The sequence below is a fragment of the Cupressus sempervirens genome, chromosome 4 (genome assembly GCF_028749045.1).
Source record: "Cupressus sempervirens isolate cs-2001-9-10 chromosome 4, ASM2874904v1, whole genome shotgun sequence".
In the NCBI taxonomy this organism is placed as follows: domain Eukaryota; kingdom Viridiplantae; phylum Streptophyta; class Pinopsida; order Cupressales; family Cupressaceae; genus Cupressus; species Cupressus sempervirens.
In genome coordinates, this window is record NC_143121.1 from 178,974,569 (window position 1) to 178,997,734 (window position 23,166).

The 23,166-nt window shown below is 35.9% G+C and overlaps 1 pseudogene across 1 annotated transcript in view; it reads right to left on the reverse strand.

Annotated features, from left to right (window-relative positions):
- The window catches only part of LOC149560554 (ribonuclease J-like), a 314,963-nt pseudogene that overhangs the window by 285,399 nt on the left and 6,398 nt on the right, over nucleotides 1-23,166 (reverse strand). Inside the window, exons 3-4 of the transcript XR_016363705.1 lie at nucleotides 4,330-4,558; nucleotides 2,317-2,440 (exon numbers count right to left, since the gene is read on the reverse strand). The product of XR_016363705.1 is annotated as a ribonuclease J-like (transcript). The remainder of the gene's footprint in view (nucleotides 1-2,316; nucleotides 2,441-4,329; nucleotides 4,559-23,166) is intronic.

Consider the following 23,166-nt stretch of genomic DNA (forward strand, 5'->3'; position numbering starts at 1 on the left):
TGCATTTGATATCATTACCAGCTCTATGCAAATTAATACTGATTTGTGAACTTCCTCACAATTTAGATACCAAATTTAAGCACTCTTAACCTCTGGATAAGATTAGGTGTTGGCAAAATATGATTGCAGAGATTAACCAATTCAAAGCGCAGGTAAGTCTGAGAGGAATTTACAATTCCTTCAGCACAGAAACATCTTGAAGAGCCAAACCTATGATTTCCCAATGTGACCAAAAGCACTTTTCAAAAATAGAAAGGGTTCCTCTCAATCATCACAGGACTTACCATAAATAGTTAGTACACAAAACTAAGCCCAAATGAAGTCCAATCTAAGCCAAATGAAGACCAAACTGGAACATACAAAATTGTGGAGAAGACAAGACCCTCTCATAATCGAGCCTCTGCCTTAGAAGTCCCTCTATCCACAATAATTAGCCTACGAGGATCAATTATAGGCTAACCTCACTGCAGAACAAGAACGAACTAAAATGGGAACATTACATGGTTCTCCTTTTTGTGATAGGTTTAGAATGCTTGTTTAGCAGTTCATTGTTTACTGATCGTTGCGATAGATTTAGAATGATCATTTGGTGGTTCATTGTTTACTGATCCTTGGGATAGCTTTAGAATGATTGTTTGGTGGTTCATTGTTTAGTGATCCCTGCAAGATGTACTTTTCCCCTTGTACCTTGAATTGGAAGGTTTGCCACTTGAAGTTTTGTTTGAAACTGCCAATTTGTTTCATCCATTAAACTGCAACAATTATATTAATATTGTGATATTGTTATCAGGATTCAATTATGTAATTTTTCCAACCAAACTCATTGACCCATGTATCACAAGTAGTGATTCATTGAACTCATCTCTCATGATGATGAATGGAACACTTCACACTCATTGGATCTAGGTGACGCATCAAGACTTCCTAGGAGATCACTCATCACAATACCACTCCATCTCGAGCGCGCTTAACTATAGAGCTTCCTCCATAGTTAAACCCACTTTTCTTGCAACCCCATTTGCAAAACCTTTGCCAAGTGTTGTGCCTTATGAACCATTCATTAGAAAGCCCCTTAAGCTTATCAATTGATAAGTAGGAGAAATTTCCCACATAAAGTCAAATTCTAATATCGCTATCAGGATTCAACTATGGTAAATATCTCCCACAATTTGACTTGTAGAAAATATCTCCTACCTAATCAATTGATGAGCTTAAGGGGCTTTCTAATGAATGGTTCATAAGGCACAACACTTGGTGAAGTTTTTGCAAATGGGGTTGCAAGCAGAGTGGGTTTACCAATGGAGAAAACTCTGTAGTTAAGCATGCTCGACCTAGAGTAGCATTGGGATAGGTGACCTCTCGAGAATTCCTAGTGCTTCACCTCTGTGAGCATCACCTAGATCCAATGAGTGTTAAGTGTTCCATTCATTATCGTGAGAGATGGCTTCAGTAAACCACTACTCATGAAACATTGGAAAATGAGTTCGACTCAAAAAACTACACAGTTGAATCCTAATAGCAATATCACAATTTGACTTGTGAAAAATATCTCCTACTTCTCATATCAATATTCCCAATTTTCATGATAAGCAAGTGATTACACAGGTGTAATTGCCAATAGTGATTGCAAGTTTGAGGGTATAGTTAAAGTTCATGATTGAGCCATTAGCTAGTGTGATTTCAATATCTTTTTGTTTACATATGAGTCCTTAAGTATCATGGAGGCAGAGGTATGACAAGGTCTAATGTTCTATCTATTGCATATATGAAGTGCTCTTTCAATTCAGCATGCAAAAGTTTGTTCTAGATTACATTTTTTTATTTCTTAATAATTGCTAGACCTTGAATCTCCAATGGCACTGACATTTTCCTAGGTCCTACCAGTGTATTAGATGGGGGTTTAAATTTATAACCCACCAACAACAGTGTAAAAGAAGGGGATTTCAAAATCCTTTAGCCCCCATTTAGAATTTTAGACTAATGGCAGTGTATTATTTTTGTTTTCTTGTATTTACATTTCATTTTCCTTTCTTCTGTTTCGTTGTAGATTGAGCTAGTCAATAGGACCAACTCCAATCCCACCCATTTAAAAAGATCAGTCCTTTTATAAAGAAAGAAGTAAAAGTTCAAATTTAACTGAATTTAGGCATACTTACGATGCCCTGAACTATTACTTGCAAAACAATTACACTTTTCAGAAAATATAACAAGGAATAAAGTAAGCTAAGATATGAGAATGGAACATGCATTTATGGTGTACACAACAAAAACTTAATCAATGTTCTATTTAAAGAAAAATGTAGAGAAGCATGTTACCCAAGGCAATGCACCAATATGATCCTCATGCCCATGTGTTATAATAACTGCTTCAATCTTGTGCCTCCATCGTTGGATGAAAGTTGTATCAGGCAAAATTCTCTGCACCCCAAGTTCATCATAACTGTTTTGCATGTACTAAAATTAGCAAAGAAACTCTTATAACCAATATAAAATAACTGACACAAATTACTTGACATGAAAAAAATGAAAGTTCAAGAAAAGCAAACCCTTACAATATTGAAATGCTGATAGATACATAACAAGAAATAAAGAAAAATGTGCAAATAACTTATATTCTAAAACCGGTTTCGAGAGAAGATTAATCTATGTTACAATGAATATCAGAGGTCACAATGCAGGATATAGAATGCTCTAAGCAAATATGTTTTGAACTGATTTCCCATGCACTCTACAAATTGTCTCATGTTTATGGAGTTGCAATCTATCATCTCTTAGAAATATCTGATGCCTCACGAGCATCAGGAGAACCATAAAACACAGATCCCTTATTGGGAGGCTCCATGTCATCCTCTTAAAATACTGATCTGCCCGGTTTTAGTATGCTGCCCTGTTTTGCCTTCTATTATTTTAATTTTTTTGCGATTTTCTGAGACGATTAACAAAGTGCAGGTGATCTGTCTGGCTCCTTCCTAAGACAAATCTGTCTGGCTCATTCCTATCGACAATAAATGTTGCTGTTGCGATATATTGTCTTTTAGTATCACATGTGCCCACCAATATATAAATCAGAACTTGGTGCATTCAAAGATAAGCGAATCAATGTGTTATATATGGATCCATCCTCCAAGTATGGTTGTCTCAATGATGAATATTCCCGCTTCATCTGAATCAAGGAGTCTTCTTAATTTACTGACCCAATTGGCCGATGTGGTAATGTTTAGACACCACAGGGATGTGATGGAGTTGATGCTAATATATATGAAAATGTCAATTTGTGATCTCCACACTTTATGAGATGCCACACAGAATTTCAGTCAATTGCCAAAATCCATATTAATCTTCACTAGACAGAACATAGACTACATTGGATATCAATATTTTCAGATTGTAGCTAAATTCCCCAAATTAATATTTGCTCCAGAAATTAATATTCATTGGGAGTATGATCCGAAATGTCGATGATAATAATTTGCACACAATCTTACTCGGAAGCATAACAGAACATTACACTTTTGTCTCTAAATTGTGCAAACGAGCATACTAGGGTGGCCACTAACCACCGAAACTGTGAATGTCGTACTAGAAAGGATTTTGCATCTCCAAAACAGCAGACAAGAGAGACAATTCCCACTGGAACTGTAAATACAACAATGGATAAATGATCGATTGACAATTGAACTCATTACCTAGCTACCCCCTGTAAAGGGCTCCGAAATGTCTAGAAAATCATAATAGATCAAAGGCTGACATTATTTATTATTTTATCATATTGGCCCCTTTTATTTGGTAATTAAATTAATTAACTAAAGAAGCCCTTATCTATAATTAGAACCACTTAACTAATTAACTTAATTAAATTACATCCAATATTAGAGAGCAAATGATAGTTAACTAATTATGGATGATAAAGCATCGATTGGTCTCAAAAGTAGCTTCAAGGCATTTTTAGTGCTTGAAACTTTCACTGCAATGTTCAGGAAATAAGAGGTTGAGAAATCGCATTTATTAATCACTAACTTACAAACAATGGCAAGCCTTTCATGAAATAGATGGCAGCTCTTTAGAGATTTTGCTAGTTGTCAACAAAATAAAAAATAAGACATTTTAATCATTATAGCTGTTAGATTTTAAAGCAAAGTGACTCGGATGATTACAAAACTGTATAGCAAAGGGGACAAAAGAAAGTGCTGCAATTATTGAATTACTCTGATAAAGCAGTCGTGCACCTTATAATTATATATTAAAGCACTGATAACATTCAAATAACAGTGCTTGATTCATGATGAGATTTTTTATGAAAAATCTATCAACTTATATCTCAGTACTTACTCTGGAAACATTAGGCCAGCATCAACCAGTATATACCGATCATAGTGACCTATAAGCATACAGTTCATTCCTATTTCCCCAAGGCCTCCTAATGGCAGAACACGTAATGGTGGCCCTTCAAACCCTTCATGGAACATCTCTAATTTCCTCTGTACCCCATCCTCCAAACTTCTTTTCAGCCCTTCAAAAGAATTTGGACCTTTCACAGATTTACTGATACCAGAAGTACCTATCCAAACAAAATCACAGTCAGAGTAGAACTTGCATTTAAATGATAGACCTTTACAGTACAATTATTCAGATTATACAGATTGCTTAAATGCCTAAGATGGATTCAGAAAACAGGTAACTAACTTTCAAGAAGACAGCAATACAACAATGCAATTTCCAATCTTGAGCTGAGCCCGAAAACATAATGCAATGGATAGAATTCATCAATTGTTGTCCCAAATTGGCAGGATACGGTACCAAATTCCAATAGGATCCTCTCACAGGGAGAAAGTCAAAGCTTTAAGCAGAGCTTAGGTGGGTACATAGGAAACACAGAAATTTATCCCAATTAATCGCCACCAACCCCTACAATTTTATCTTTTAAAAAATGTAATTATTTAATTTCATCAGTCAACCAGATTTTATTTTTATTTTGGCTATTTTATTAAAGAATGTAGCGATTTTCCAATAAATTGTAAGATTTTTCAGTTTCTTAACTTCTCCAGCAATTTTTTCTGATTTTTCATAACCCTTACCTATATTTCCTCATTAATTAATGAATCTTAATCTTTTAGTTTGCCTGCTTATTTCCAAGAAAGATTTCGGCCACTATGGGTGGGTAAAATGGATCTTGGAAAAACAATCCACAGTACAGACCCATGAACAAAGGGAAGCCCTCCCAAAAGAAAGAGATAGAGGAAAAGAGCTAAACACTAAAAGGAAAAGAGAAAAATAGAGGAAGGAATTCCATCGGAGACAGGAGAAACTAGCCCTCCCATTATGCAAAAGCAGAGCTGAAATTCCATTCTCTTGCCAAAATCTTGCGGATGACACTATGCTCTTTGGAGCAGCTAAAAAGAATGTAGCTTTTCAACTGAATTCTATTCTGAACCATTATGCCAGGACCTCAGACAAGCAAATTAGACAAATCAGAAATTGTCTTTTTTCCACACTGTGGTTTAGAAGAAACAAGAAATCATCAGGATTCTTCAATTCAAAGCAGCATAGCTGACTTGCACTTTTTTGGGGCTCCCCTTGCCTAAAGGTCTACATTCAGGCAAAATTAGGGATCATCTTAGTGCAAAGATGAGCTCCAAACTGGCTTTCTTGGAAGGGCAGGTGGTTTTTTGGGCAGGTAGAATTACTATGTTAAAGGCAGTCATCTCGGCTATCCCCATCTATTTATTATTTTGTCTTGCTTTACTTGCTAGGGTCTGTCAGAGCTTAAGTCAGCAAATGAGAAAATTATTTTGGCAGGAGAACATGACAAAAGTAAGATTGCATTAATCTCTTGGGGCAAATTTTGTAAATTGAAGGAGGATGGTGTAGGGATTAGGAATCAGTTGCTACAAAAAAAGGTTCTTGGAGCCAAGCTTGTTTAGTGCATGCTCAAAGAGCCCCAGAGGAAGTGAGCTAAAATCCTACAAAGTAAAAATCTCAATGCAAATAACCCTTCCAATATTCTTACTACCATTAACCCTCCTAGGGGTTTGAAGGATATGGAAATTTCTATACAACTGCAAACCAGTAGACTGACTTCCTTTCTTGGAACAGTCATGATGCTGATAAGGCCATGTTATGGGAAGATACAAGTTGAATAGTCTGTATGCCCTAGCTTGGATAGTCTAATACAAGTTGAAAAGATTTGGAGCACACTTAAGCACCTTTGGGGTACTTAGTAAAGGACTATGTCCTCTTCTCCTCAAAAGATTGGACACTCAGCTGGAAGTGAAGGGACTTTTTGTCCTTGGACTTCCCAACAAAGGAAATTGACCTTTTTAAGGCTGCCCTTGATAACAGAGTTATTGTATTTAGAAAGGAGAGTATGAATTGCTTTGGTGTGGCTCTAAGATGGGGTAGAATAATGCAAAGGATAGGTATATTGAGTTGGTTCGGGATTGGGAGCACAATGGGGCTATTATTCCCATCCACCATTGTTATAATAAATTTTGCTTTCCAAAGGTAGGTACCCTCACATGGGCTGCTCTCTGAAAAAATACTCTAAAAGATAAGAATTTCAAGAGGCTTGGCTTTCATGGTTGATTGAGGTGCGTTCGTTGAAAAGGTCAAGAGAATTAGTAAACCCATTTTCTCTCAGGGTGTCCTTTCTCCCAACTAATAGTGCTCACTTTGTGCTAAGTTGGGGTGGTTCACTGCACTCCCAAACGACATTTTAAATTCATTTCAGTCTTAGCACCAAGCTATAAAAGGTTTGCCTCCTTTGCAAGCCTTTGGATCACCAGCCCGTCCATTCTTATATAAGAATTGTGTAGTGCCTGCCCTAGTTTACATTTTTCTAGTTACATTGTTGCTATCATTGCCGGACTCTGTTAGGCCAATTTTATGTTGATGGTTAGTAGCATTATTTTGAGACTATCAGATATTGTGTTACAGATTCAGTTAATATATGATGAGATTACTTAGACTCTACATTTCATGTATACATGATGATTATTACATTATTCTCAGTTATTGATGATGTTTCGCTAGATGGATTATTATATGTCTTGTCTTATGGATACTTACCCCATACTGCATGTGTATGGTGTGCGTGTTTGTCTTCTTTATGTATGGCGTTTCTGATGTGGTTAAGGAAGGGAGACGTAGTCACCTGCTAGTCGGGATCTACACGATGCACCACTTCTTGCCATTGGTTGTTTAGCTTAGCATATATATATATATATATATATATATATATATATATATATATATATATATATATATATATATATATATATATATATATATATATATATATATATATATATATATATATATATATATATATAGTGTATGTACATGCATGGATTTTATGCAGGTTGGAAATACCGGGTATCGACTTCTCTGAATTGTCAGGATGAGCGTACCCTATCGCACTACCTCAATAGTAAGAGAGGGGAGATAAATTTTCAAATCCAAATCCTAAACCCTTAAACCATTTGTCTAGGAAGGTAGGACAAGTATCTGAGATGTTTTACCTTCCAAATGCGTCAGATGACGTAATTCGTGATTTTAACCCCTTAAGATTGATTTTGTATGGATTTTCTATGATGGATTTTCATATTTTATTTTGGAGGTCTTTGATGAATCTTCTATTAATTAAGTCTAAATTAAAGATTTAGTTAATGATTTAATTATTTTGGAAAAAATTAATATAATATTATGATATTTTGATATTTTATTTTATATAATTAAACGGAAAATTAATTAAATAAAAGAAATTTAATAATAATAATAATTAAAAAAAAAAATTAAAATAAAAGTCATAAGTCTACCTAGGAGAATGCACACCTCTTTTATGCACATGTGTCTACAATGCAGGAGTTAGCGCACAAATTAAGCACATGGTGTCTACAACCTTGTGACTCATCTAGAAGGTTGGAAAAGGCTCGTGCTTAGTTGTCAACGCTTATCTTATCTTTTGGTTGTTTTTAGAGACATTCTAGGTGCTTCTTGAGAGGTCCTTATATTCAGGCACTCCTAGTAGCTCGATGTGCGTTTTTTGGTGGATCCGCAAACGTTGGAGAAGGGGCTTACTTTGTAGATTCTGAGGAAAAGTGAATTAGCATCAGTGTCCAAGTAGACGCTCATGATTTTGCATATGTTATTTCGCTTCTTCCACTTGCTGTCTTCTTCGTGTCTTCTGAATGCTTTATGAGGAATTCTTGAAATGAACGTTTCAGTTGTATGCATTCCCGATTGTGAATATGTAATTTTTCTGTATGGAAATTAAAACACCACATGCGTATAGCTCTCTTCAGTAGATCTAAGAAATTTTATTAGGATAGGATCTTCTTAGGAGGAATGAATAATTAAATTTAAGGAGAAAGGATACACTGTATTCATGTTTCAAACTTGAGCTTGATCTTGTTAAATTTATATATAAATTCTTTCGATTGTATAAATAATTAAAAATTTGTGATGTGAATATCAGGATTTAACTATGTGATTTTTGAGTCAAACTCGATGACCCATGTTTCATGAGTAGTGATTCAACATGAATCCATCTCTCATGAGAATAAATGGAACACTTAGTAATCATTGGATTGGAAATCATCTCCTACTTATCAATTAAAAATTTATTGAAAACGTTATAGTCAAAGAACATTTTCAAATCCTTGCAAATAAAATCTTTTATCAAAAAAAATTATATTTGGATAACATTTTGGGGAAAACGTTTTTTTTTTTTTTTTTTTTTTAAATTGATTAAATTGGGAGGGACGAACCCGTACCCCATAGACCCTACGGGTGGCAGAGTACCTGCCATCGCAGGCACTGCGACGACAAGGGTACTCTGTACCCGCTGTTGGCACAGAACTGCGACAACAGGGTACTGCGTACCCGCGGCAGGCCTGCGCCATAGGTAATGAATATATATGCTTGTTTAATTAATTTAATAAGTATTTGTTATAAATTTATTATTATATTTTGCTTTTAAGTATAATGTTATTAATAATTATTGTTATTAAATATTAATAATTTTTTAATATTAATTATTATATATATTATATTAATGAAATTTTATTTAATTAATTAATCAAGTTAATAAAATTATAAATAAATGATATAGTTTTATATTTAGAATTAATAAATTTATTTAATTAAAATTAGTTTAATTAAGGTTAATGAGAATGTTATAATTGAAATATTTAAGTTATCCAATTATTTTGGGTTTCTCAAAATTGTAAATTGAGTTATTTGAAAGCGATATATGATTTAAAAGAATAATCCTTCCCAAAGTAGTATAGAGAAATTGAATTTAAAATATGGAAGGGGGGGTCTTTTTCAATATAGTGAATATGTAAAATACTCCTAGAACATTTTAGAAAATTTGAAGAGTTATGGAGGAAAAACTTCGATCCATTGAAACTAATACATGGGTTAGAAAAAACGTACAAATTTTCCTTCACTTGATATCTAAATTTGAAACGAAAATTGAAACCCCATACTTAACTCAACTATGAGCTTTTAACGAACCAGAACATGTGCTTACATTTTGTGTTCTCTATGATATCTGTTTTGGGTTTTTGGGTTGACTAGATGGTTGACCAGTTATAGGACGTTTACCAGAGGCTCAGGGGTTATGATATGTGATGTCATGCTGATGTCTTTTAATCTCGATCTTTTTAAACCCAACCATGGTTATGAGATGGCATGCTCTATGATGTGTGTGGTTTATTGATTGATATTGCTTCCAGTCTTACTGTGTAAGCTGTGATATATGTAACCACTTTTGAGTCACTTTTGACATATGTCCACTCAGGCTGGAGTAGTACTGGGATGGGTGACCTCCCGGGAAGTCTCGGTGCTTCACCCCTGTGAGCATCACCTAGATCCAATGAGTGCTAAGTGTTCCATTTATTCTCATGAGAGATGGATTCATGTTGAATCACTACTCATGAAACATGGGTCAATGAGTTTGACTCAAAAATCACACAGTTAAATCCTGATAGCAATATCACAATTTGACTTGCTGTGGAAATCATCTCCTACTTATTAGTTGTATTTGGATTACTTTCTAGTTGCCTTGATGGGACTGAAGTGTTTGTTTGATCTTGATGATGTCATGTTGTGACATGTATGACTTGACCATTTTGGAAGTCTTTGAACAATATTATTTTGAGATATTTTCCAGTTGCTCATTGAGAACCAATGGACACTGTGAATTGTCATTTGATGCTTTTCAATTGCTCGCAGAGAACTGATATGTTATTATGATTATCTTTATGATGTTTTTCAGTCGCTTGTATAAGACTGAGGTAATTCTGTGATTTTGTGATTTCATGAGCTTAGGGTAGGTTATCTACATGTAGTGTCGGAAAGTGGCTTGCAATGGGGGCCGAGGCCCTAAGTGGTTGCCAGGGTAACTCATTGTAAGTTGTTTAATAAGTGAAATCATTACACTAAATACTGACCTAAATGAACCTAATAAGATAATTGTATACCCATGCCTCGAGTGCTAGTACAGACTAGGATGGGAGTAGAGAGAATGTTTGGTTGCGACCTTGCATTCCGTAGTATGCCTCGTCAATACGAGAGGATATTAGTGGCCGAATAGGGATCACTAGGGGGCTAGGGTCTATTGAGAGACTATCGTGGTAACTCTAGCGTGATTCGTGCGATGACACTTTCCCGCTTACATAGTAGGTTTCCTACGTGTCTTGTGTGCCTCTGGGTATAAGTGTCGACCTTTATGTTAGAACCTTTGAGTTAGCACACTTTTAAGATTCCTGGACTTAGAGAGTACTTGTGCTATGTGATTTGATATCCTGTTTGGGACTTGAGACTTTCTCCTCAGCGCGGTGGGAGTGGGCCATTTAGGTCCCACGCAGTCGAGTGGTAGTGCTTCTTCACTCTTACCATTTGGGATCCGTCTAAGACACCGTGGTTGGAGCATTCTTTGTTGCCATTTATCTTCATTCTGTTCTTGGATCATTATGATGGACACGTATCATTATATTGATGATTAGTATGTGATAAATGATGTTATCTACTTGTAGAGTCATCTTATGCTTTATTTTTGTATGTTAGATCTCTTTATGCATATGTTGTAGCATGTTAGATTTCTTTTTGCATATGTTGTAGTATATTTTAGGAGTGACATTCTTACTATGATAATACCGATGATCTCTTCGGTGACTTAGGATGTTACGCGCAGAGGGATGGCTAGGGCCCACGATGGTCTAATGATGCTATTGACGGTTGGGAGGAACCGCACACTTAGTTAATTGTGTTTTATAATATATGGTTATCTTTTATGATGGATGTTATATCTTTCATGATGATGTTTCATATATGGTATATGGTTTCATTTACTTTATTACACTTGCATCATGGATTAGAATAGGCTGATGTACTTTATTTTCACATACATATATTCTTTTAAGCCTTTCATACCTTGTGACATGTACAGTGGGTGATTGAGCATTCTGAAAATTAATTTACTAAGGGACATGTGGAACAAATGTATATTGTTTAAGGACGTTGGACTTTACATTATTCTTTCATGTGGATATGGTATTAGATGGAATTGATATTAGTTAATTTAAATGTGATTCAACGTTAAGGGATCCTTAAGGAATGTAACCTATTATGTATGTTTATGTATACTTTCAGTTGAATGATGTTATTGCTTCCGCTACTATGTGTTTGATGTGAATGGTTTAACTTCCATGTTTTTAAAATTTTAAAAAAATGCTACCAAACTTAGTGAAACTTTAGGTTAATTCTTTTGGATCCCTTGGCGGGGCATTACAAATTGTGGAAAGAAAGGAATAGATGAATATTCCAAGACAAGGAAATGAGCCTTCCATCATTGCAGAATAAAATTGAGGCAACAATTGTGGAAGTTGTTATCCGAAAACTCTTCCAGTGTGGATCAAAGAATGTTTCCTTCACATAATGGGATGGCAAAATGAGACTCAATTAGCAGAAGTTGAGGGTTCCTCTATGGCTTGGGCCAGAGGGGTCAATTTCTCTTTTGACAAGGTATCAAGTGGTCCGGTCTCCTTAGCGTGGTTGACTTCAGTTGAGTTTTGAATGAACCTCGAGGTGCAACTCTGAAATAACCCTGTCTGGTTACTGCTCTTTATCATAATTTCCTATGCAGAGTTATTGTTTGACATTTTGTCAAACATTCGGTAAGCAACACATATACCAAATATTGATAAATAGTAAACAAAGTTGGGACTATGAACATCCCCTCATTAAATTTCGGTCTTGGTACGGATTGAACTATGATACCAATTAAAACAAGAGCAATATCCTCTTATCATTCATTGTATTAAAAATTGTTGCAGATCACAATTTATTTAAAATAGAACATTGAACCTCATGATGTCGTGGCAGTCAATGAACTTAATGCCACCCTCTTTGAACCAAATCATAGTCACAGGTAACACTCACACTAGTCTTCAAAATTAATTCGCAACTTATACAAATTGCTTACAGGCTTTCCAGCTTATATCATGCCCCTTGTTTCACAATAATACACATATCTCAGCAGCCCCTCTTAAGACAAATCGTAATTGTAAAAGGAAGGAGTCTTTGACCATTACAAACTGAATGCTGGGTCCTGTAGCAGATCGCAAGCCCAAAATAATTGAACGCTGGCCTTACTGACACATCTATGTTTGCAGAACAAGTTCCCACGTGGTCATAAATGAACTGCCGACCCAATGTAACTATAGCCCAGGCTCTAGGTAAGACAATGAAGTGCCAAATGTGCCACAACAAGATGAAATGTTGTCCTTCTGGTACAAATCGGCAACCCACAGCTCCCTAATTTCAAATGTCTTGGATACCACAGCAAATTGATTATGATCTCTCAATGATTTCTCTTTCTAAATGCCACAAATAATCTCCTTGGACACAGTGAGAATAATTGGCAAATTACTTTACATTAATATCATTATCTTATCTTTACAGCAGCAGCAAGTCACAAGCTATCCTTCAAGGCAATTCTCAGAATTTTCAGAAACTTCTCATGAAAGATCCAATACAAACTCCAGCAAATAATCTTCCTTCAAATCACACCACAAAATGAATCTTTCCCTAGATATAGTGAGCACAGTAAGGAGAATTGGTAAAGTACTCAAAGCTTGTACCACAATACCTCAGCTGTGGAATCAATGAACAACTCAGAACCAAACCCTTATACTTCAGCAAGGGCACACTATTCAGAAAACTCAGAAAAAGCCACAAAGGCATCAAAAGAAAATAAATATTCAAAAGTCCTTTTTCCAATGAAATGAGCTCCTATTTATAATATTTTGTTGGCCAAACTTTCCTAAAGAGCTCCACTTCATAAATTGTGGAAGTTTCCCAAAAGAACTCGAAAGAACTCGACACTAGAAACTTTCCAACACACTTTTTAGAAATATCTCTTAATGTCAATTATTATAATAACATAAATATTATTATAATAATGCAACTTACTAATTAATGAATAAATAAGAGCTCATACAATTATTAACCTTATTTACTACAGGTGACGACCAACTGCCATAGCCACCCACAACACTGCCAAAAATAGAATTACTAAAAAATAGTAAGTCCACAACTGGGACCCCCAAAACACCATGTCAACTCACAAGGGTCGCTATGATGAGCTAACTCCATCGACTACATAGACTTGCCAAAAACGGGGACATTACAAACTCAGGGCCCTCAGTACAGGTTGCATCATCCAAGATTGGGTTGGTTTAAAGATTTGTAGCTCTTATAAACTACTTCCAATATGTACAAACAATAAGGTAGAATTCTCGGTAGTTCTTCATGTTTTCAACAAAATGGCTATCAAAAGATTGTAATTAAAGCAGATTGTTTTTGGTAACTAACACCCTTAGAACAAGATCCGCACTGAATCATAAATTGTGGACCCTACTAGAGCAAGCCCAAGAACTCCTCCAAAATTTTGAATTGTATACCATCAATCATATTTGTTGAGAAGGCAATAGTGAGGCCGAAATGTTGGAAAACAAAGCAACGAATGGTACCGAACTTATATCCACAAGGGCTAAGGTGGGATTATGAGTTAGGTTTTGAATTGAAAGGTCATATCTAGGCTCCTTGTCGCAAGCTCTTCTACATTTAGTTCCCTATTGCCGCAAAGAGGATTTTTGTTCAAATTGATGCAAAGACATCCTTCCAAATAGTGGTGTAGTGTTGGCGGTGGATGGTGTGGCATCTTGTTGTCCTTTGTTGGACAAACAAATTTATGACATCTTCATCTCCCTTCCTCTTGACTCATGTGGATTACGACCGTTGTTCCTATATTTGGAAGTCCCTTTTCTATTTTCAGCATCCTAATATTGCAAGCTAACTAAGCTTAACCTTGGAGGAGACTCCATTGTTAAACGCACTTGAGTTGGAATGGTAATCGGATGGGTGACCTCACAGTACGGCCCAATGCTTGACCTAGATGCCATGAGTGCTAAGTGTTATTCTCATGAGAGGTGGGTTCTTGTGAATCACTACTCACACAACATGAGTCAATGAGTCTAACTCAAAAACTACACAATTAATCTTCATAGCAATATCACTATTTGACTTATAGTGGAAAAAACCTCCTATTTATTAGGGATAAATATGAGAAACAATAGACTCCAAGGAAGCATCGGTGAGCAGCAGAAGAAAATACATATACCGCAGAAAATAATTAAACAGACAGTGAGGGGAATCATAACATAGCAAAAGACTTATTGTGATCCCATAGTTGTGTGGCATCAAAGAAATACAATCAAAGACACTCCAAAGAGCCTTCAGATTCAGAAATTAGTATATTGACCAGCAGCCTAGATATCTCTTCAAATAGTGTGCTATGAAATATAATGCATTACATCTTGGCTGTGTCATTATTTTTTTTTAAAACGCCGTTTATATGTTGTGTATAAATTGTTCTTGTTATAATTCTGCATATGAATAATAGAATAAATCCATCAATTCCTTCAAAGCTTCATCCAATATGCTGTCTCATTATGGAGGGGACATATAGGGGTATAAGGATGGTAAGTAGCCAAGTGATCCATCCAAGTTGATTAAGAGGCCAAATGACGGATATATTATCATGCCCTTGTGGAGGCCAATACGATATATATGCTTATGTGCCAAAGTGAGGCCAATATAACAGATGTATTTATGTGCCCCTTAAGAGGCCGATAAATTGATGTACCTCTCTACCTTGAACCTGATGGATAGGCTCAAGGCACCTTGCATTTCTTCCCATGGGATTCAATGCAAATGAGTCATGGAGCAAGCCTCAAAGGAACCCCACATATACTGTATACTATTATACTCCACTATATGTTTATTCATCCTTTGAAAACTAATCAGATTGTAGGTTCTACATCGAGCAACTAAGTTAAAATTCCATTTGCTCAACTTAATCCAAACCCTAGTTGGGAATTTTAAAGCGTAAAACAAGTGTGCCCCAATAGGAAATGTTACACTAAGGAGTCTCAAAAAGTCTTGCAAGGGATTGCAGAACAGCAAGCAAAGCAATTAAAAAATAAGTAAACATAATGTCTGCAACCCACAAAGGAATGGAGACGATTTCATAGGAACTACATGATCGAACCTTCAAAGAATTATATGATTTAATGAAACTATTGCATCCAACAGGTAATCAAAGACATGCATTTGCCAACTCTCGAAGATGAATTGGGTTCTCATATTACAAAGATTGTCATTTTTGAAGAATCAAATTTGTTGAACTTATATTACTTGAGGCCAACCAATTTTCAGAAGGGCAACCTCTCATGCCCAATTTTCTAATTAAATCAATCAAGAACCTATTTCTTCATTTCTTAATAATATAAAATTTCTTTGAGCTTACTAACTTTATTTTAAAGAGAACATTTGAATATTATATGTTAAACAATTTAAGAGCAAACTTTAAGAGATAAAGGAGAATTCAAATTTAAGGGTATCCAAAAGGAATTTTAAAAGGAGAAAGAATTGATCAAAGTGAGCATCCATCATTATTGTAATCAAATACTTTACCAAACTCAAGTACTTATGTTCATCTTTTCATTTGAAGACGAAGAGTAAAACCTACAGTGTGCAGAAATTTGGAGGATGAAAACACTCTTGGTTTCCATTTGGGATTGGAGAGAAAAATACCATCTTATCTCAAATGAAAAGATTCCACAAAGAGAACGTATTGGGCTAAGCTTTCAAAAACTATATCCAAATTTAGGTGATTAGGAGCAGTTTTGAAGGACTTGATTTGCATTGAAGATCATGATCGAGTTCCACATATGGTGTCTGTTTTAGTGGTAATATTTTGAAGTACCCCTTGATTGCTTATTTTTCTTTCTGCCCCATTATTCAGTCCATAGATTACATTAATAGTGTCGTTGTACCACCTCTACTATCACCATACAGTCCAGATCTAGCAGTCATACAACTTAGCATAGTTTAAAAATTACCAGACTCACCACAGACTAGTCTAGACTCGCGAATCCAAAAATGGTAAGCCAAGTCGACTCGCTATGGATTCGGGAGTCGAGTCCAAGCAAGTCACTCTTGTTGGACTCGAGAGTCTGAGGCATGGACCTGCCCAAGTCAAACATTGGGACTCGCAAGTTTGCAGCAAGGATTCTCACCGCCCAAAAAACACATCAAGACAATTTATAAATCGATTTTTTTACTTTTTCATCCTTTTGTTGTTTGCTCTTGGTCATAATGGGTTTTAGGGTATGGAGAAGTTGAACAATCAACATCTAATCAAAAAAATGAACAAGATGATGGTGATGATGTCCTTCCTGAAGAAGATACCAGAGATTTAGAGAGAGAAGCATAAACAGAAGAAGCAACATTGGATGATTTTAATGATATGGAGGATGACGAAGACAAGGCCTTGTTGATGTGACCTTTGTTCTACTACAATATGCGAAATTGAATACTTAGTATCTCAGGATAAAGCACTAAATTTCCAACTCTCTCTTGAATAAGGATGCTCATATGCTAAACAAAATAGGCAGATTATGCGATCAAACGAGACAACCTCAAGGTTCCTTCTTATTGTGTTATCACAAAGAGACTTACACTATTCAATCGATGGATATCAATTGTTTCAACTACTTTAAATCACTTCTAACTAAACAACTTGGAGGGAAACAAAAGCTATCTTAGGAAGGTAAGATAATCTTGTTTATGGGGTAAAAGTCACTAACCAATCCTTGCTTCGCCTTATCGTCTTGGCATAGAAAGGTGCTAGCTTCTAGGGATGCGAGAATGATTTTCAAATTGTCAATATTCATCCAAATACACTATGAAGGCGCGATCCAAATAAACATCTCCAATAGAAGTTAAAAACTTGCAATTTAGGCCTGGTCTAACCTTACATCTTTACTTACAACCAACAAGGAACAAAAGGTGTGGACACTAGCTTCACCACTAATCACTATCCAACAATAACTTTTATCCATCCATTTCAACCTCTATTTGGCATGATATGAAATCCTAATCTAAGTGATAGATGCAAAGAACCATGCAATACTCCAAAATGATCATATACATCTATGATGCAAGCACAACAATGAATAAACAACAATTTTGGTAGTGCTTTGGCAACAATTCTCCAACATAACTCTCTTTACAAATGATGTGAGGAAGCCTTTATATAGAGGGCTCAATTACAATGAATGGCCAAGATCGATTGAAGATCAAGGACCAAATTTAACCCTATAAACCCTAATTAAGGTTGCCAAATTTATAACCAATTACAAGAGGGCATCACATTGTGAGCCAATAAGAAAATTACATAGGTTTGATAACCAATGAGAAAATAGGACACTTGGCATGATATGATTATTTGTGCTTGAATCTGGAATTTATGAGTGGAGTAGACACCTTGGCGCCACCTCATCAACTTTATCTTGTAGATCTATTTAAGAGCATGCGTTTTGAATCCTAGCTTGAGAAATGTTTGTTAGAACTGCAACTATTTCTTGCTCACTTATTAGAAAGTAACACTAGATGAAGAAATTATTGATTCCCAACCTTTCTAACTTTGATTAACTCTTCCGAAACTAGTAGCCTCCTATGGATGATTATGATGGCTCATGCTTTCAAATTATTTCATCTTTCGAATCTCCTCCATCCCTTGGAAATTTTCTCCATAGCCCTAACTTGAATTCGCATCTTGAAATTTGGACTTAGTGAATTTCTTGTAGTCTTCATCTATCTGGGCTTGATTTGGATTTTCCTTTGATAGTCTGATATAAATCTCTCTTCTTATTTGGAGACCTCAAGCTTGACCTTGATCTTGCTTGAATCTCCCCCTTGCCTTCTAGCTTAGCTAGTCCCTTGAATCTACCTTGCACTACAAAGAATAAAAGAATGCATTAAGTTTTGTAAAATTGATGAGTATATCAAAATGAAGAAATCTGAAAGCTTTCATGATAATATATTTTCCTTTATATTACATCAACATTAAAATGAAATATATTTTCCTTTATCTCAAGATCAAAACTCGCTTCCACTCGCAAATTTCGAATGAAATTATGCTAAAATCTGGGAAATAAACTATTTTTTTCATCCATGACATGTCCAGATTTCGTTTTTCCTGCCACTTTTACTTCTGATTTTTGGGAGAATCCGTCCATAGTTGTCCAAAATTGTCGCCTTTGAAGAGGTTTTACTTTTATACCTTTGTTTGTGTTGATCTGCTACCTGTCCAACCCACCACCTTTATGAAGACCATTTGGTGCCACAGAAGCCAGATTTACTGCCTAATACTGCAGAGACATTGCATTGTCAAATTGGGATGATTTGATGCCAGCCTTCTAGTAGAGTTTGATGGACTTCACAGCTAAAATACAGAGCTAACTCGCAGGAAATGGCAGAGTAAAATTGTTCTTGATTTGGTGTTCAAATGAACGGCTTCAGCTCTCATTTTTAGGTGACTTAAGATGTCAAGAGGCGCTAATAAGCAAGGCTGACCTGGCTTCTTTTAGCCAATAAAATTCAATTAAAATTTAACTCAAATCGCACATACAAAAGCCCTGCATATGGAGGATTGGTTTGTTTTGTTTAAATTTTGCATTTACTTCTCCAAGAAAAAGTGGCCTGCACTTAATAGCTGGGTGGAAATAGGAAAAAAATGTCCAGGAGAGGCCAGATTCTGCACTCTCTTGGACAATGTCTTTTAAACAAAAATCAAATCTGCCTTCAAGATATTCAGCTTGCAAACAAAAATCAAAGCATGTCCCCATTTATTGCGACAAGATCTGGCCTAAATAAGGGGGGTCAGAAATTACAGAAGTTTGGGCATTAATGCCCAAGGAGGGTTGGATTCCAACCCTTCTTGGACAATGTCTTCAAATCCAGCATCAAACTTGCCCACCCAAATGTTCAATTTGCAAATGAACTCTCAGCACACCATTATTTTCTTGCAACACAATGAATTTAGAGATTGATATTAGCATAATTGGGAGGTCGAAAACCATCAAGTTTTGGGCAAAAATTGCTCAAGGAGGGTCGGATTCAAACCCTTCTTAGGAATTCTCATTAGATCAACTTAAATCTACCTTGCTCCAATTCCTTCAATCAGATTTTAGTTCAAACTATGTTCATTTCTTCCCCAAATCAACTCATGCCTCAAATCATGCTAAAACTATGGAGCAGAATTTGCATGATTTTGAGAAAAATTGCCCAAGGTGGTTCTGATTCTGACTCTTCTTGGGCATTTTCCCACAAAAATCTGATCATCTTTACTAAACTCCAGCCCCATCTCAACTATTTCCTCTCCAAATTTGCAAAATTGTCATTCTCTTGACACCCAAAGTGTAATGACCCTTACTATAAAGGCCACTGAAACCCTCAAACTGGACTTAGGAATTTTGTCAAACAGTTGGCATGTAACCGAATAAGGCTGCAATATTACTAATTGTTGTACAACAAAACCTCAATATATGATGCCAATAATGTATGAACAACAATTCCAGATTATAACACTACCAATCTAAGAGATAGATGACAATATGAAACTCAAATATGAAGTCCAACGCAATTCTGATTTTATGACAGCAAATAGAACTGATTACAATGAGAGACTGTCACAACTATGCACTTCTAATACATCAAGCTCTTGACGATGCAATGTTATGACATGAACAATAACCCAGTTCAGATTTGGAATGCAAATGACAAAACTTTACAACAGTTATTAAAGACTGGAAATAACTATTTATGCAATGACAGTGTTGACTGTTCTAATCCATAACATGCAATATTTTGGCAATCAAAACTTCAGTTTGTGCACCTGGAATAGCTCCAATTTTGCCGGATATGAATGCTGAATTAATGCCACACGAAGACCTCACAATCTGCCCCAAACCGACTCACAAAATTGCTGCTGCTGCCCAACTGACAGGGCCGTACAAGTACGGCCTGGTACGGCTGCTAGATAAAAATATTGCAGCATTTTTTGTCACTCCAAAAGCAATAAATCTGGGCGCCTAGGGTTGCTGAATAACCCCCTAAAATATGAAATTCATCCGTCAAGCCAATTAGGAGTTATGAGCAAAAACGTGGGTCCAAACCCTAGACTGGCAGTCTGAAAATAATGCACAACTGTGTCTACAAACCCTGTTAATCAATCCACAAATGCTAGGGCACAACTGAAACCCTTATTCCAACCAAAGTAAACCCTTATAACTGAATCTCAATGAAGTCCAAATGAGATGGCTGAATTACCAACTCCTCAAATGCAACAATTCAGGTGATATTTCACACCCTCAAAGTCGCCAATCCAAGGGAGTGATTCGTTCCCAAAGATCAAATAATTTGCAGACCCAAGAGACTACAAATTTGCTCCACAATGGAAGAAGTAGAAGAAATCTCAAATCCAAGCATGTCCAAAATGAGAGGCCCAGCCCTCTATTTATTCACTTTTCTAAGAAGTTGCTAGAACTTCTAGAAACATCTCATTATAATGCACTTTTTCTAGAACTTCTAAAAACATCCTTTATAAAATCTCATTATAATGCACTTTTTATAATAAAGTAATTTTATAAAATAAAAAGTGCAACTCAACTTAAAATTATAACATGTAGGCCCCAATAACACATAATAATAAAATATAACCTCTTAACACTTCTTCAAGAGCAAGCTATGACCATCTGATCCGCAGAATTGACTCTCTCTCCACACCATTTGCCTACGAGAGTCTGGAATAGGCAAAATCCATGATCAATGTCATGTCGAACTAAAGAGGGGACATTACACAAAGATTGGCTTGAAAAATAGGAATGGAAATCATCAAGATTTGAGCATTAATGCCCAACGAGGGTCAGATTCCAACCCTATTTGGGCATTCCCAGTCAAAACATCAGCCATCCCTATCAAACTTCCTAGCCCTCTAGCTATTTCTCCATCAAATTTGATGAAATTCCAAACATACTCTCAGGCACCAAAGGATTTATCAAAAGGAGGGCAGAAATCATCTAAATTTGGGCAAGATGCCCAAAGAAGGTAGGACTCCAACCTATCTTAGGCATCCCAACCAATCACAAAAAACAATATCAAAGAGCTAAAAGCTATCGGATCTGCCCACAATTCTTCATCGAAAATTTGCAAGTTTTCATCATGTTACGCATTGTAGGCTTGATTGTAGTGAGCGAAATTCTGACCATCTTGGGGAATAATGCCCGCAATTCACCATTTAGCCATTTTCAGCTTCAGAGGCCGGAGGATATATACAAATAGTATAAGTGTCTTATAACTATATTCATATAAAGATTGTCAGGATGCTAAAGATAAGTTTCAACTTCATAAGACTTATTATAAAGATTCTTAAAAATTCCCAACTTAGCCAAAGTGAGAGATTCAGCATGCCTTCAACAATGTTACCTCCCTCAACCTTTCTTAACTTTCTAAGGTTGAATTGAAGTTAGAATGAGGAATTTCAAAAGGTTTTAACTCATTCAATACCAGATCCCTCGGTTTCAGTTCTGTATTCCTGACAAACTTCGCTCAACTCTTCCCCATACCCCAAAAAGACATTACTTCCCAGCAGGCCAAAGTCACTCAAACTCACTCTCGGACTTGGAGACATGAAAATGTTGCCAACTAAAATCACCCAAGACCGCGACTACTACTGCTGCTAAAGCAAAAATAGGGGGTCCCCATTTGCAATGGGGCAATGGTGTGAAAACCTCACAATAGGACTTTGATGTTGAAGAAGAAGAATTAACTCCTTCTTTAGATGCCTCAACACCTACTAGTTCAACCATGCCAAATTGAGTTATAATAGGAGAGGGAATACTAGGACGTAGTCTTTAGTTTGTTGTTTTCCACATTTGGCAAACATATCATTATATAGTCTCTAGTTTGTTGTTTTTCACATTTGGACATATCATTATATCTAATTTTGTAAACATTTATAAACTTATGCTGCTGCTATAAATTTTGAAGTTTGCAACTATGACGAAATTTCAAATTTTGAGTGTTTGAGATTCACAAGACATGTGTAATGTATCAATTAAGGCTCTTACGTTCTCTAAATGCATTAATTTATTTATTTTTTGTTTTTATGTAAAACTACGGTTTTTTTCTTTTGCCGGGTCCTTTCCTGAGTCTTTTCCAAGTCAACTGTGCAGCCTAGCATTCTTACTATGAATTGGGTGACATTTTGAGTTGTGTCGAAAAGTTGGTTCGCATTTCATCACCATTTTGATATAATTAATATCTTGTTCAGACCCAGATCCTTGAATGTATATTCTGCTAAATCTTACTGTATCTAATTGTTCTCAATATCAGTATTCTATTATGTTCAGATGACAGCCATCACAGTAATATCCTTGAAATATTAAAGGATTACCATAATATTCCAGCATTACATGAATCAGAAAATACAAGAGAATTACATGTGTGATTAGACTTTAAAGTATTGATAAGGGATGTTACACTCTAATTCCATTTTGGAAATTATGAGCATACTATGATAGGGAACCGGGACTGTCATCCAGCCAGTGGGATACATTAACACTGAACTGCATTACATGAATCAGAAAATACAAAAAGATTGCACGTGTGATTAAACTTTAAAGTATTGATAAGGGATGCCACACTCTACTTCCATCTTTTGGGAAATATGAAAATGCTAGGATAGGGAACCAA